This window comes from Rutidosis leptorrhynchoides, chromosome 1 (genome assembly GCF_046630445.1).
Source record: "Rutidosis leptorrhynchoides isolate AG116_Rl617_1_P2 chromosome 1, CSIRO_AGI_Rlap_v1, whole genome shotgun sequence".
Classification (NCBI taxonomy): domain Eukaryota; kingdom Viridiplantae; phylum Streptophyta; class Magnoliopsida; order Asterales; family Asteraceae; genus Rutidosis; species Rutidosis leptorrhynchoides.
Window position 1 is genome coordinate 182,508,105 of NC_092333.1, and position 15,502 is coordinate 182,523,606.

Genomic DNA, 15,502 nt, shown 5'->3' on the forward strand with positions numbered 1-15,502 from the left:
TATCAAGGATCAAACTTACTAGTTTGTTCTTCTTTTATCTTGTATTTACAAGAACACTCAAGAACATAAACTTACTAGTTTATGTTCTACCTTTAAAGTTTTAGAGATTGTAAGTTCATGGTTGTAAAAATCATACTTGTGAATCATGTTTGTAAACTTAAAAGTTTACTTTCTTAAAGATCAAGACTTAGGCTTGAATCTTTAAAGTATGAAACCCATGAACTTATTACTTGTTTACTTAGTTTATTTCTTTATATTATGTACTTTAATTTCATGTTTGTTGGTTTAAATGGTCAAGTATTACAAGTTAGTCTTGATCTCATACTTTCTTGAACTAAAATTAACTTTAAAAGTTCAAGAACATGTAAGTAAGCTTTCTTTAATTATAACTTGGTATACTTATGTTAGATCTAGACTTTTGGGTCTAGGATCTTTAAGATCTAACTAAGAACTATGTTCTACAATTTAAGATCTTGATTTTATAAGTTTATTTTCAAGTTGTAAGTTAATATTAGTTTTAAAGTTCATGTATGTGTTGGATCTAAGACTTTGATGTAACTTTGGTTCATCAAACTTCATACAACTCTTAAGTGAGTTGTGCTACATGTCTTAGACCTACACTTGTGTCATAATAATTAAAACTTGGTTAATATTACTTTTTATATTTCATGTATGTGTTAAATCTAAGACTTTGATGTAACTTTGGTTCATCAAAACACTTGCAACACTTAAATGCATTGTGCTACATGTCTTGGACTTGCACAAGTGTTATGATGGTGAAACATTGGTTAAGATGATGCAAACACATCAATGAGTTGTACACTTGAAGCTATATGCATCAAGGATGAGAACCGTGATAAGCATCGAACCCAAGAACCCACCGGAACCTACTGTTTTACTGTTTCTGGGTCTGACCTATTCAACCTGGGCTACTGTAAAGATGATTTTCAGATAGCTCTGTTTGATTAGATAATTTTTCATTTAGGACTCGTCTTAATCCGAGTTACGGTTTAGGATTTATGGCCCTCCGATCGTCACTATGTCCTTTTAACGTTGTGCTGAAAATTATGACCTACTCGCACTTAGACCATCGCCACGGTCAAACGAAGACGAGTTTCCTTCTGGAATTTTTACCACTGCTAGAGGACTCATATACAGAGCCATGGCCACTGGTCTCACCTTATTTCAGTAGGTATTGAGGCCGTGGTAACTGACCGAAGTCAGCCTTTGTTTTAAACTCTTTTCATAAACGAAATTTACTTTACACCTTTTGTTTGATGATGAATGATGATGACCCTTAAGACCTTATTTACATACTTTTAAACCTATTCGGACAATTTACTAACTTAGTAATATTTGACTTAGGTTGAGGACTTTCCGGACCTACACACTTGCTTATTTCCCGAGTCATACTTTACCACTACTTTATCATTGTGAGTTATAGCATCCCTTTTTACTTTAACTATTTTGGGAACTGAGAATACATGCGCATTTTACGTTTTACATACTAGGCACGAGTACTTAAACTTTATATATGTGTGGGTTATACAATGGCATAAACATTCCCTTTAGCTCGGTAACGTTTAGTCATTGGTTTTTGAACCGATGAACGCGAATCTTAGATATGGATCCATAGGGTTTGACATCCCCACTCGGGCTAGTCGCGCTAGCATTTAACGAGTGTTTAATACTTCGTAAACATACGCACTTGCCAAGTGTACTTTCAGGGGGTATAAACGTTAAGTTAGTTACCAAGTGCCCACGGTTAAACATATACTTTATCATACTGTTTTGAAACGCTCTTTGTAGCACTGAAATCTCGTGGCCTACCTTACATACTGTTATACTTAAACTATAGCTCACCAACCTTTGTGTTAACATTTTTAAGCATGTTTTTCTCGGGTGCTTAAGGTTGCTTCCGCTGTGTACTAGTCTTGCTGTAGACACCAGCTGCTCTAGAGTTATCACCGCATGAACTGTTTATCTTGCATTCATAACTTTAATACTTTTGAAACTATGATTTGTAATGACCTAAGGGTCACACACTATTATATTTGCTTCTGTTCGTTGAAGCATACTTTTGATGTAAAACATTTGATGTTAGTTATGACGTCACCCTTTTACCATGAATGCAAACTTGTTTTGAAACCGCATATAGTATTTGACCTTGTAATGATCCTGTTGTTGATGATTCGTACACGATGGTTTTGTACAGGGCATCACATTTGGTATCAGAGCATTGGTTGTAGGGAATTAGGTTGTATTAGTGAGTCTAAGACCGACCCGAGTAGGATTCACTAATAGGACTAATCTACAACTTGCTAGTTTACTTGTTTCCGCTGAACTTACTGCATGCTGCTGCTTACTTTTACTACGATATGCTGTATGCTATTACATGATTACACTACTGCATGCTATTATCTGCTTTCGATTGCATGATACTTGTCGTTATTGCCATGATATTTACTGTTATACATGATTTACACTGTTGGCCTAATACGTGCTTGCTTTATGACTTACTGACATGGAAAATTTATTTTTCCTTGTTCAGATGTCGGATATTCCACCTGCTATCATTTTGGACAGTTCAGACACTTCAGCCACTACACCTGCCACTGTTGTCGATCCACTGATCCCGTTACCCACCAGTGATCCCGGAGCTTCGTCTTCCGAAGCTAGCAGTCATGCGCCTGCCCCAGTGGCTACTTCTGATGGAGCCCAGGACCCTCCGGAGATTCCAGCTCCATCTGCCCCCGGACCCTCGGTTTCACAGCCCCGCTCCGGTGAGATTGTGATTCCCGCGGAATTCGGGGAAGGTCCATTCCGTAACCGGTATCGCCATTGGTGCTGACGCGCCCCTGATGGACGTCTCATTCCGATTGAACCCGCCCATTACCGACAGATGATAGACGCCCAAGGAGGGCCGCCCGTGCAGTCACCACCACATGATTCGGACGACCCGTCATACGCTGATTCTTCATCCGATGGGTATCAAATCTATCTCAAATTCCGCTCCAGCTAAGTTTATAATGCCTCCTCGGCTAATTTGGTCAACTTTCTCAAGTTTTCCATTGGCTACTTCAACAAGCATACTCTCCTTCAAAGGTACTAACGACCAATCTATCTTAGAGCAAAAGTGTCTATCTACGTAACTCCTATCGGCACCAGTATCAAACAAGACAGAAGCTAATAGTTTATTAATAGTGAATGTACCTGTGACCAAGTCAGGATCCTCACGGGCATCCCTGGCGTTCATGTTGAAAACCCTTCCACGTGCCAGTCCGCCATCCTTCTTCTTGTTCGGGCATTCATTCTTGAAGTGGCCCTGTTGACCGCACTCAAAACACTTTCTTGGTCCAGTAGGGTTTGTCTTCACAGCTAGGGTGGTGATCTTGCAATCTTTGCCAATGTACCCAGTCCTCTTACACTTTTCACATACCTCGTTGCAGTACCCAGTATGATGCTTATAGCATCTCTTGCACTGCGGGAGACTACCCTTGTAGTTAGGGTTCGAGCTAGGGTTCGGGTTGGGGTTCCTCCAGTCGTTGTTTCCCTTGAAACTATCATACCTCTTAGCTGGGTTCTGATCAAAGACCTTTCCTTTGTTGCCTTCCTACTTACGCTTCTCATTACTAGCTCCTGATTCTGATTTCGCTTTCTCTGGTTCCTTGTGGGTGATCTGGTTCATCAGAGGGTGCGCCATGCGCATAGCTTCCGGGACATCTGCTGGTTTCGAAGAGGTAACATTTTCCTGAATGGTCTTGGAAAGTCCCCACAAATACCATTCCATTCGCTTAAATTCAGGAGTAACCATCGTGGGGCACATCAAAGCTAACTCCAAGTACCTGCGGTTATAGCCATCAAGATCAGTCCCTACAACTTTCAGTTGCCAAAACTCTACTTCCATCTTCTGAATTTCGGTTCTTGGGCAGTACTCCTCGATCATAGAACTTTTAAACTCCTCTTATGGTGTAGCATAAGCCTCGTCAATTCACTTAGCCTGGGCAAGTGTGTTCCACCATGTTAAAGAGCCGTTTGATAATGTGCAAGAGGCGTACTTAGTTTTGTTCAATTCTGAGCAGTTACTTACGCAGAATACAGCTTCCAACTTCTCAAACCACCTAGTTAATCCAACCGGCCCCTCAGTACCACTGAAATTGTGGGGCTTGCAGCTCTAGAATTCCTTATATGTACACCCGTTATGAATGTTCTGGTTAGCCGGTGGAGCTTGGGGATTGACATTCTCCATTGCTGCGGCTACTCGAGCAGTTATCATTTCCTCAATCTGTGTTGCTGTGGGCATTTCCCTTGGAACTCTTCTGTTTGCCATTGTTCTTCTAATCAAAATTTCGACTTAAGTCAAAATCCAGCATTCAATAAGTCATAATATTATAGTATATGGTAACCAATATGGAATCAACACAAAACACGATAACTAACCATGGCAACAGCAGCAGATAGCAATAAAAGCCAACATGCAATAACTTAAATAAACATTGTACAATAATTAAATAACATTAAGTTTCATTCACTAATAAGAAAGTTGCATACATCTCCATAAGGTTCGTACAATACATGAATAAAACAAGAAACTACCATCAGGATTACATAATGATATCTAATACAATAGTCCTATGGTGATGGTGGGTAAATGATGTCCATCAGGTGGGTCATCTGGTCCTCGAGCTCAGTCACCCGAGCACGGAGAGTATGCACTTCCCTCGTCAGCTCCTCGACGGTGGGAGATTCTGGTGGGCCAGGTGGTGCAGATGGTGCAGGTGGCGCCGGTGGTGCAGAAGGTGCAGTGCCAGAAGTAGAAGGTGCATAACGATCGGCCTTACACACGAATGGATCAGCAGGATATGGCACAACCCGCTTACGGGCGGTAACCCTAACCAACTGTCCACGTGCTTCCACGAACGGTCTACCTCCGTTAACCCCTGGAATAACAGTACTATCGAAACGATACCGCTTCTTCGGCGGGGTAGAGGGCGGCTGCACAGGCTCCTCCTCAGGGTCCTCCTTGGAATCATCCTCGGAATCCTCCTCAGAATCCTCCTCGCTGGTGTCATCGGATGATGAATCGTCTGAATAATCTGAAGGTGGATCTGCCTGGCCGGTGGTCATAAGTCAATATCTGCCAGGTGGAGTCAGCACAAAACATCCATCAGCAAGGCTTCTAGCCCAATGTCCATGCTCATTACGGAAAGGACCGTCCCCGTTTCCCCCAGGAATCACAGTACCACTGGAATGGTGCTGTGGCCCCTGGAGTCTAGGGCTGGGTGGAGCTGGAAACTCCGCGAGATCCTCGTATCTGTCTGAGACATCCATCAGGTCAAGCACAAGTCTACTGGAAGGTGAATCGTCAGAGTCGTCGGAGGGTAGCGGTGACGGGATATGTGAGTCAGCAACAATGGTAGGCGATGCAGCGGACGAATCTGAGTCACTCTCCAAATCAACGATAATGGGCGGTATGTCCGACATCTGAACAAGGCAAAATAACTTTTTCTATGTCAGTAAGACATATAGCAAGCACGTAATTAGGCACTACAGCATCCTAGCAGTACATAGCATGGCAATATTAACAAAATCCTACAAAAGTATCATACAATCGAAAGCAGATAGTAGCATGCAGTAGCAAGAATAAGCAGTAGCATACAGTAAGTACTAATAGTAGTAAAGGTAAGCAGTAGCATGCAGTAAGTTCAGCAGAAACAGGTAAACAAGCAAGTTGTAGATTAGTCCTATTAGTGAATCCTACTCGGTCTGGTCTAGACTCACTAATGCAACCTAATTCCCTACAACCATTGCTCTGATACCAAATGTGACACCCCGTATAAAAGTAACGTGTACGAATAATAAACAAAAGGATCATTACAAGGTCAAACACTATATGCTGTTTTAAAATAAGTTTGCATTCATAAAAAGGGGTAACGTCTTTACCGACGTCAAATGTTTTACAAACGATAGTGTGCTTCTACGAATAGAAAGCAATAACATAAGTACGAGACTCAAAGTTCATTACAATTTCATTGTTCAAAAGTAACATAGTTCGTGAATGCAAAGTAAAAGTTTCATGCAGAGACATCTCTAAACAAAAGCAGTGGGAGTCTACACAGCAAGTCTAACAGCGAGACTAATACAGCGGAAGCATCAAACGTCTAAGCACCTGAGAAATAACATGCTTAAAAGTCAACACGAATGTTGGTGAGCTATAGTTTAATTGTAACAGTAATGTAAGGTAGGCCACGAGATTTTTTATTTCAAAACAGTATCAAAAGTATATGCTTAACAGTGGGCACTTGGTAACTAACTTAACGTAATATCACCCCCTAAAAGTACACTTGGCGAGTGCGTAAGTCTACGAAGTATTAAACACCCGTTAAATGCTAGCGCGACTAGCCTGAGTGGGGATGTCAAACCCTATGGATCCATATCTAAGATTCGTGTTCACCGGTTCAAAAACCAATGATTAAACGTTATCGAGCTAAGGGGAAAGTTTATTGAAATGCCCCGTCCTAATTCATCCGGACGAAGTCCATATTGATTATAAACGATTCATAATAGTTGATTACATTGCGAGGTACTTGACCTCTAAATGATACATTTTACGAACATTGCATTAGTTTTTAAAAGACAAACTTCCATTTCATCGAAAGTTGACAGGTATGCATACCATTTCATAATATCCAAACTGTAAATGACCTAATCTGTCATTTATTTAATAATAATCTCTAATGAACTTCAATGACTCGAATGCAACCTCTTTTGAAATATGTCATGAATGACTCCAAGTAATATCCTTAAAATGAGCTAATGCACAGCGGAAGATTTCTTTCAAACCTGAGAATAAACATGCTTTCAAGTGTCAACCAAAAGGTTGGTGAGTTCATCAGTTTATAGTAATCATTTCATTTTCATCATTTTAATAGACCACAAGATTTTAAGTATTATAAAACGTGCAGAAGTCCCATTCCAACTGCACAAAAAATATCTTTCATATGAAGAACACCTGGTGAGGATTCAAAATATAATAGTAATCATCTGTGCCGGTCTTTCACCCCACGACTGAATACATGTGCCTTCAAAATATAGAACCTCTGTGCCGGTCTTTACACCCCACGGCTGAACACATGTTTATAAAATATAGGACAACCGGTGCCAAAGTGTCATAAATAATAAACCATCCACCCGGCTCGGGAGCTCATACGCTCTAACGGCAACCGGGGGCTAATGCGTGTCATAATAATCATCCCCAATCCCAGATAATTCTATCATAGAATGCAGTTAAGGCACTTGTGTCTATTGCGTCAAACATTTATAAAAGCGCATGTATTCTCAGTCCCAAAAATGTAAAGATTAAAAAAGGGAATCAAATGAAACTCACCGTATTATATTTTGTAGTAAAAATACATATGACTATATTGAACGACGCAGGGTTGGCCTCGGATTCACGAACCTATATCATTTGTATATTTATTAATATGTATAGTGGTAATCGAACATGTATATTTATTAGTTATATCCTTTTTATATTAATAATATTTATATGTCTCATTTATTCATTTTGTTATATAAAATATTAATTTTTTTGTTATGTTATATGTATTAAATATATTTATCGTTTGTTTGTTAAAATATAGTAACTAATATAATATTAATAATGGTGAAAATGATAATAACTATAATACTTAATATTACTAATAAAGATATTAGAGTTAATAATTTTGTTAATAATAATATTGATGATAGTTTTTAATTATAAATTTCATAATGATAATATCAGTAGTAAAATGAATAATTTAGTAATAATAATTTTTAATATTAGTACATAATACTTAATAATAATAATTATAACAATCTTATTACTAATGATATTCTTAATAATAATACTTTTACCTAATTATAAGATTAATAATACTAATAATTACAAAAGTGATATTAATACTAATATTAATGAAAATGATGATAACTTGTGTTATTTACATAATAATAATAATAATAATAATCCTTATAATACCTAATCACAATACTAACAATAATTATAATACTTATATTTAATGATAATAATAATAAATTGTAGTACGATAGTTATAATAACACTTAACTTAATAATAGTAATAATAATATTCTTTTTTGTAATTATAATCAAAATGATAATAAAAATAATAGTTACTACATGTTTTAGTAATAATAATAACAATAACGATAATTTTAATTCTAATACTTATAAGTATGGTAGTAATAATAATTTTTAAGTATAGTAATAATAATACTAATAATAAATTTCATAATAATAATAACACTAATAATAATAATAATAATAATAATAATAATAATAATAATAATAATAATAATAATAATAATAATAATAATAATAATAATAATAATAATAATAATAATAATATTAATAATAATAATAATAATAATTAGTAAGAAAACTACCTCAAAAATGGTTTCCAAAAAAGAAATGTCTCAAGCCGGAATCGAACTCGAGACCTCCCGATCACACACAAACACACTTAACCATCCATCTATTTCTGTTTTTCCTGTTATCAACCCACTTCATTTTATTATAACCCGTACGTTTAATAAACTCAATTATGATCTGGCCCAACAGCTTACAGAATCACGGTCCACAATAATTCTAATTGAGACATCGGCCCAACAGATACCATCAAATAAGAATCCGGTTCTTGCTCAGTTTAATGGAACGGTTTTTTTTTAAAAGTAATAACACTCAACAGACTAGTGGCACTTTATATATCAAGTGGGATTATATTTTTCTTCTCCTGTTTCCTTTTAATGGTCGGCCAAAAAAAGAACTTTAATAAAACAAACACAGCCTATTCGATTCATCATCATTCTTATATTGCCATCAACCTCATTTGTCCCACTTGTTTAATCAAGAACACGCCATGTATTAGTATTAAATATTCAAAATGGGTCGGCCACAATAATATTAACTACGGAGTATATCCTCATGAAGATGTCGGTCTAATAAAAATAACGTGGATATTGGAGTATAAAAGGTGGTTTGGTTGTAAGCCAGTGCTCGACAGAAATAAAAAAACAAAAAAAAAACACAGCAGTAGGTATCGGGTTATAGAAACAACGAAGAGAAGAAAATAAAATAAGTAAACGGTGGTGATGATTATTTGGTGTTGTAGTGGTTCTTCGGTTATGTTTAAACTGAATTAGAAACAGAAGTGTGGAGGCTGCAGCTGCAACTAAACACACAGCAGTTTGTAGTCGAGACTTGCAGAAAGAAAAGATATGGGAATGATTTATAGCTGCATCAGAAACATGAACTATAACAAAGGTGTGTTGGGTTTGTTTAATTGTGTGTTTCCCTCAAACAGAAGTAGTAAACAGATACATGAGTAGACAGTAGGGTTTTTGAATAATATTAAAGATATTGGTGATGATCATGGTGGTTTATGAAATGAGTATAAAACGGGTTAGTTATTGTATTCGAATAGAAGTGGTGATGATTCTTGGAGATGAATCACGATGGTGATTATTCAATCAAGGATGCGGTTTGAAAGTGTTTGTAGGGTGATAACTTTGGGGATGGTGGCGGTGTGCCTGTTTTATGGTGTTGTTATATTGATCAACAAACAAGGAAGGTAAACGGAAATCGAGAGCATGTAATGGTGAATGAAACTGAATTTGTAACTTATTTTGTTTGATTCTTCTTATCGAGTTATATCAGGTAATGAAGGAATAAATGTTGACAAGGACGTGTAACAAATTGAATATGATGGCTAACAATATTTGTTGTTAGCTGTTGTCCTTTGATTCTCACAAACAAGAAAACAAGAATGGAGAAAGGAAAAGAAATTTGATTTACGCTGGTATCCAGGATTAAGACAGGAAACAAACTTGATAAAGTTTGATTGTGATATCAAACAGAATTTGGATTATATTAAGTTTAAAACAATAAGTACCAATCAATTACAGTTGAAAACGATTTACATCTGATTTTGATTCTTGTAATTATAAATACGTATTTCTATGGCTTATTACAATAATGTTGATCTATTTAATGTATTTTCATATATCAATATATATATATATATATATATATATATATATATATATATATATATATATATATATCGTATGTATATCTGTATTATAATTAATCCTATTAATTATTAGTAATTATAATAATAATACACTTAATATTATAACTAATAATAATAACATAATAGTAGTAATAATAATATTATTATTAATGATAATAATAATTATAGAGTTTATAACAATATTATTATTATTATTATTATTAATTATAATAATACTAATATTATTAATAATAATAATATTAATGTATATATATCACAATTTATATATATGTATAGAAATCATATTATAGATTTATTTTAATCACAACTTTATTGTTTTATATAATATTTTACTTATTCAATTAAATTGATTAATTTGTTTTCTATTACTTAAAATTATTATATATACTTATATTTATATTTACATATTCATTTACACACAATTGTTCGTGAATCCTCGGGAATAGTCGAAGGTCAATTGAATATATGAAACAGTTCAACATTTTTGTGATTCAACATTATAGACTTTGCTTATCGTGTCAGAATTATATAAAGATTAAAGTTTAAATTTGATCGGAATTTTCCGGGTCATCACAGTACCTACCCGTTAAAGAAATTTCGTCCCAAAATTTGATCGAGGTTGTCATGGCTAACTATAAAAATGTTTTCATGACGAATATGAGTTGATAAATAGGATTTTATCATTATTGATTAATATATATAAAACGATTTGATTACGTGAAGCGTACGAGTGAAGCTATCATAAAAGAGTGAAATGAGTAGGTATAGATTCGTCATATCTTTTGACGTAGATATGATTGATTTTCAAATTCAAGAGATTTGGAGAAAATTTTCGTAATGAGATTTGATTCTTCGGTAATCAAGGGAATTAATATCCGCTTTAAATGCGATCATCTGTTTTGATTGCTCTGTTGGATATTTTACTATAAATCCACCCCCGTCATTTCCTTACAACTCACACCTTCTATTCTTTCTCCCTCAACGCATACTTTAAAGCATCCATTAATACGCTCCATCCAGCACTGATTCTTGATATACTCCTAACTTTCATATCTGTCATTCTTATTTTTCATTTAGCACCGGAGGATTTTATTTACTTCTACTATAATCTTGGGGTTATAGTGTTATTCATTTTCCCATGCCTTTACGTGGTAATACGTATTGATATGCACGGTTTGTAATTTATGTGTTGTTGTCGAGCTTCATATTTTCTTTTATATTCAAGAGTTCCATACTTTTGTTTCCTCTTCACGACTTCAAGTCAAGCGAATAATGGTCCAGAATTCGTATGGATTTTTGAAATGAACATAGTTAATGTACTCAGAAAGAAATCGTAATGGCACGATATTGATTTGGCAAATTACCAGAATATTTGAAAAGATATAACTATCAAGAAGATATGTTCTTATTATGTATAGAGATTTGGTAGAATGTAAGAGTCGTGTAAATGGCACATGATGACGGTATGTTATGTGAATCATCACGTTCCATTAGAAACTCAGCATGAATTACTGTAATATAATCACGTTGATCAAGTGTCATTATATTATACTAACTCATGCATCAGTCCCCAACATTACTTCAATAACATTCATATTTTAAGCTTGAAAGTTTACAGAATATAGAAACTAACAGTTTCTATATGATGTAACACTGATAGCACTAATAGATTAATGATTTCAGATAAGAATAGTTATGAACATATCTTCAGAAATATGAAAGATATTTATAATGAAAGATACGATGATATCTTGGAATTTCTAATATCGAAGGATGGTGAAGAAAATTTGTCCGCAAGAGTTTGGAGTCAGAAGCAAGGTATTCGCTAAAGATTTCATCAGAAACAAAATCATCAGGATTCTTAATGTACAAGTTTAGTCCTTGTGATTTGTTCAGAGACTCCTTCGTAGTTTGCTCAATCAGTTCTTCAGTTTCAAACTTTTTACTGTTACGGTTGTCTTATAGTTTCTGCTGCTTCATTCAGCATTTTCAACATTTAGAGTATTGATTCACAGACTAGGTGCTTTTCAGAATTTCAGAATAGAAGATCATAATTCTAAGAGGTAAATGTTATATGTATACATATAACTTTTGATGTAGAAACGTTGCGATACTCACAATACAGATTTGCTGATTCCCGATAATTGGCATGGCAATTCTTGTTACAAGATGCGGATGAGTACATGATGAGACTTCAATAGATAAATATAGTGATTTGTCAGAGAGATTTAAGCCAAGGAGCAACGAGGTTGCTGGTATGTTTATTGCTAATGTGGTGGAATATAAACGGTTCCCCGGTAACGATGACGACAGGCAACCTTATATATCGAGGTTATAATAAGGCTAATTCGAATTGAAGTCGGAGTTGATTTGTTGAAGCTGTGACAAAATTGGCTAATTTGAAAAAGAGTTGCAATGTTATTTTCAGTAATAACAATGCCAAAGGAGCTAGCACAGATATGTGTTAAACGTTTACTCAGGTTCTGAGTGTTTTCAGGCGCATTACTATATGCATTAATCTTTTCTTTCGTAGATGGAATGCGGTTGGTTCATCCTCTCGATTGGGGTGTTTTCAAGAATTATGAAAGGTTTGAACGCAGATTGTAATCGTCAAGATACAAATGAGGTTTAAGATGAAATCAAGTGGCAAACTTGAAGAATTGTTTAGTTTCATATGTCATAATCAATATTTTAATTCATTTTAATTGTCCACTGTTGATAGTCCTCAGTTGATTAGTCCACAGTTAGCTAGGAACAGTTAGCTAGGGTTTTGTTAGCGTGGATTCTTAACAAAATTTCTCATAGTTAATTTGTTTGTTTCTAACAAATTTTATTCCGTCAAATGTTTTCTTCATTATGCCACTTGTTAGATTCTGATAGGTCAAAATCCGAATATGAAATTTGAATGGAAATGGTTATTCTGTGGTGAACGGATTTCATATATCTGTAGATGTAAGTAGGATACGAAATGACTGTTGAATCAGATTCGCAGAATGTACCGTGTAACTGATTAGTGTGCAATCTAAATATTCCTCGGGTATTACCTACCCGTTAAAATATTTTTATCATTAACAGTTTGTATGAAAGAATTTTTAATCACAATCTTTATGAAAATATATACATATATATTTTCTTCAGATGTAATTATGGATTTAATGAGTCAATATAATATTAGACTCATTTGATTTTCGATTTGAGCTAGAATAAGTAATCTCTAAAACTATTAGGATCCACATATTCTTCGCAGAATATTAATGAAGTTATGGATCAATACTTCATCGTTCATTGCTGTTGGTACTCCTTGACATCTATGGTGCGTATGATGTTGATGTTCGTGGAACAGATTGTGATATTGAGGTGTGGGATGCGGGTGTTGTTGTTGGTGGTACTGTTGGTGCTGGTAATGTTGCTGAAGTTGGTACATTTTGCACCATACTTTTCAAGGCTACAACTCGGATGTGAAGCTCGTTGACTTATTACTCCGGGATGATTGTCGATCGGAACAAGCGAATGTATAAGGTTTTGAATTTGAGATAATATATAATCGTGGCGAGGTATTCGGGAAATGAGTATGAAAATCGTGTTTCTAATAGGTTCACCAGTAAGTGCTTCAGGTTCCTTGCCAAGAGGGAAATGTGGTGGATGGAAAGGATCGCCTTCTTCTTGTCTCCATTGATTAAGTCAACTACGAACCCATCAGATGAATTGGGGATGGCTGATTGATTGATTCATTCTGATGACGCTACTTTCGGAGCTGGAGTGGGACTCCATATCGAAATTCGAGGGACTTGAACTAGTGGTGAGTTCCATTGCATACGATTGAATAAAGGATTTTTCAATATGAAATGATTTTCGGATATCGGATGATATTCTAATTACATAGAATATCTATGTATATAGAACAAAAGATTTCGTAGATTACGGAGGAATTTACGAAATATATCAGGCATAGTTTATGGTAAAAGATACGCTAAGATATGGATTAGCAGATACGCTAAGATATGAATTTTTGTCTATACACTATTCATGCAGTCAATGCAGTAAGATGTGTCTAGACTAAGAATGATAAGCAGGTAATTTTCGACAAGAAATGATAAGCAAAACTTTTGACATGTAGACCAGGTTCAAGTCCAGACTCATTAATATAACCTAACAACTACTAGGTCGAAGTCCAGACTTCACTAATGCATCCTAACAACTACCTGTTAGACACACTAATGCAGACCTGGTTCGCTAAGACCACCGATCTGATACCAACTGAAATACAGTTGGGGACAACCACCGTCCCACCCAGTGCCTTCCCAGCTAACCGCCTGGTGACCACTGAGTGTACCTCAGATACTGATTTTAGGGCCTGCCTCTCGGCTACTGCCAACCCTCGTAAGGGATCGCAAGGAGTAAGAGCCAATGCTTCGTCACAGGTAACACTGTGAGAACCTCATTTACGACTAACCCGCCACACATGGACGGCGTTATACCAGCTCTGATACCAACTGAAATGCCCCATCCTAATCCATCCGGACGAAGTCCATATTGATTATAAATGATTCATAATAGTTGATTACATTGTGAGGTACTTGACCTCTAAATGATACATTTTACAAACATTGCATTCATTTTTAAAAGGCAAACTTCCATTTCATCGAAAGTTGACAGGTATGCATACCATTTCATAATATCCAAACTGTAAATGACCTAATCTATCATTTATTTAATAATAATCTCTAATGAACTTCAATGACTCGAATGTAACGTCTTTTGAAATATGTCATGAATGACTCCAAGTAATATCCTTAAAATGAGCTAATGCACAGCGGAAGATTTCTTTCAAACCTGAGAATAAACATGCTTTCAAGTGTCAACCAAAAGGTTGGTGAGTTCATCAGTTTATAGTAATCATTTCATTTTCATCATTTTAATAGACCACAAGATTTTAAGTATTATAAAACGTGCAGAAGTCCCATTCCAACTGTACAAAAAATATATTTCATATGAAGAACACCTGGTGAGGATTCAAAATATAATAGTAATTATCTGTGCCGGTCTTTCACCCCACGACTGAATACATGTGCCTTCAAAATATAGAACCTCTGTGCTGGTCTTTACACCCCACGGCTGAACACATGTTTATTAAATATAGGACAACCGGTACCAAAGTGTCATAAATAATAAACCATCCACCTGGCTCGGGAGCTCATACGCTCTAACAGCAACCGGGGGCTAATGCGTGTCATAATAAGCATCCCCAATCCCAGATAATTCTATCATAGAATGCAGTTAAGGTACTTGTGTCTATTGCGTCAAACATTTATAAAAGCGCATGTATTCTCAGTCCCAAAAATGTAAAGAGTAAAAAAGGGAATCAAATGAAACTCACCGTATTGTATTTTGTAGTAAAAATACATATGACT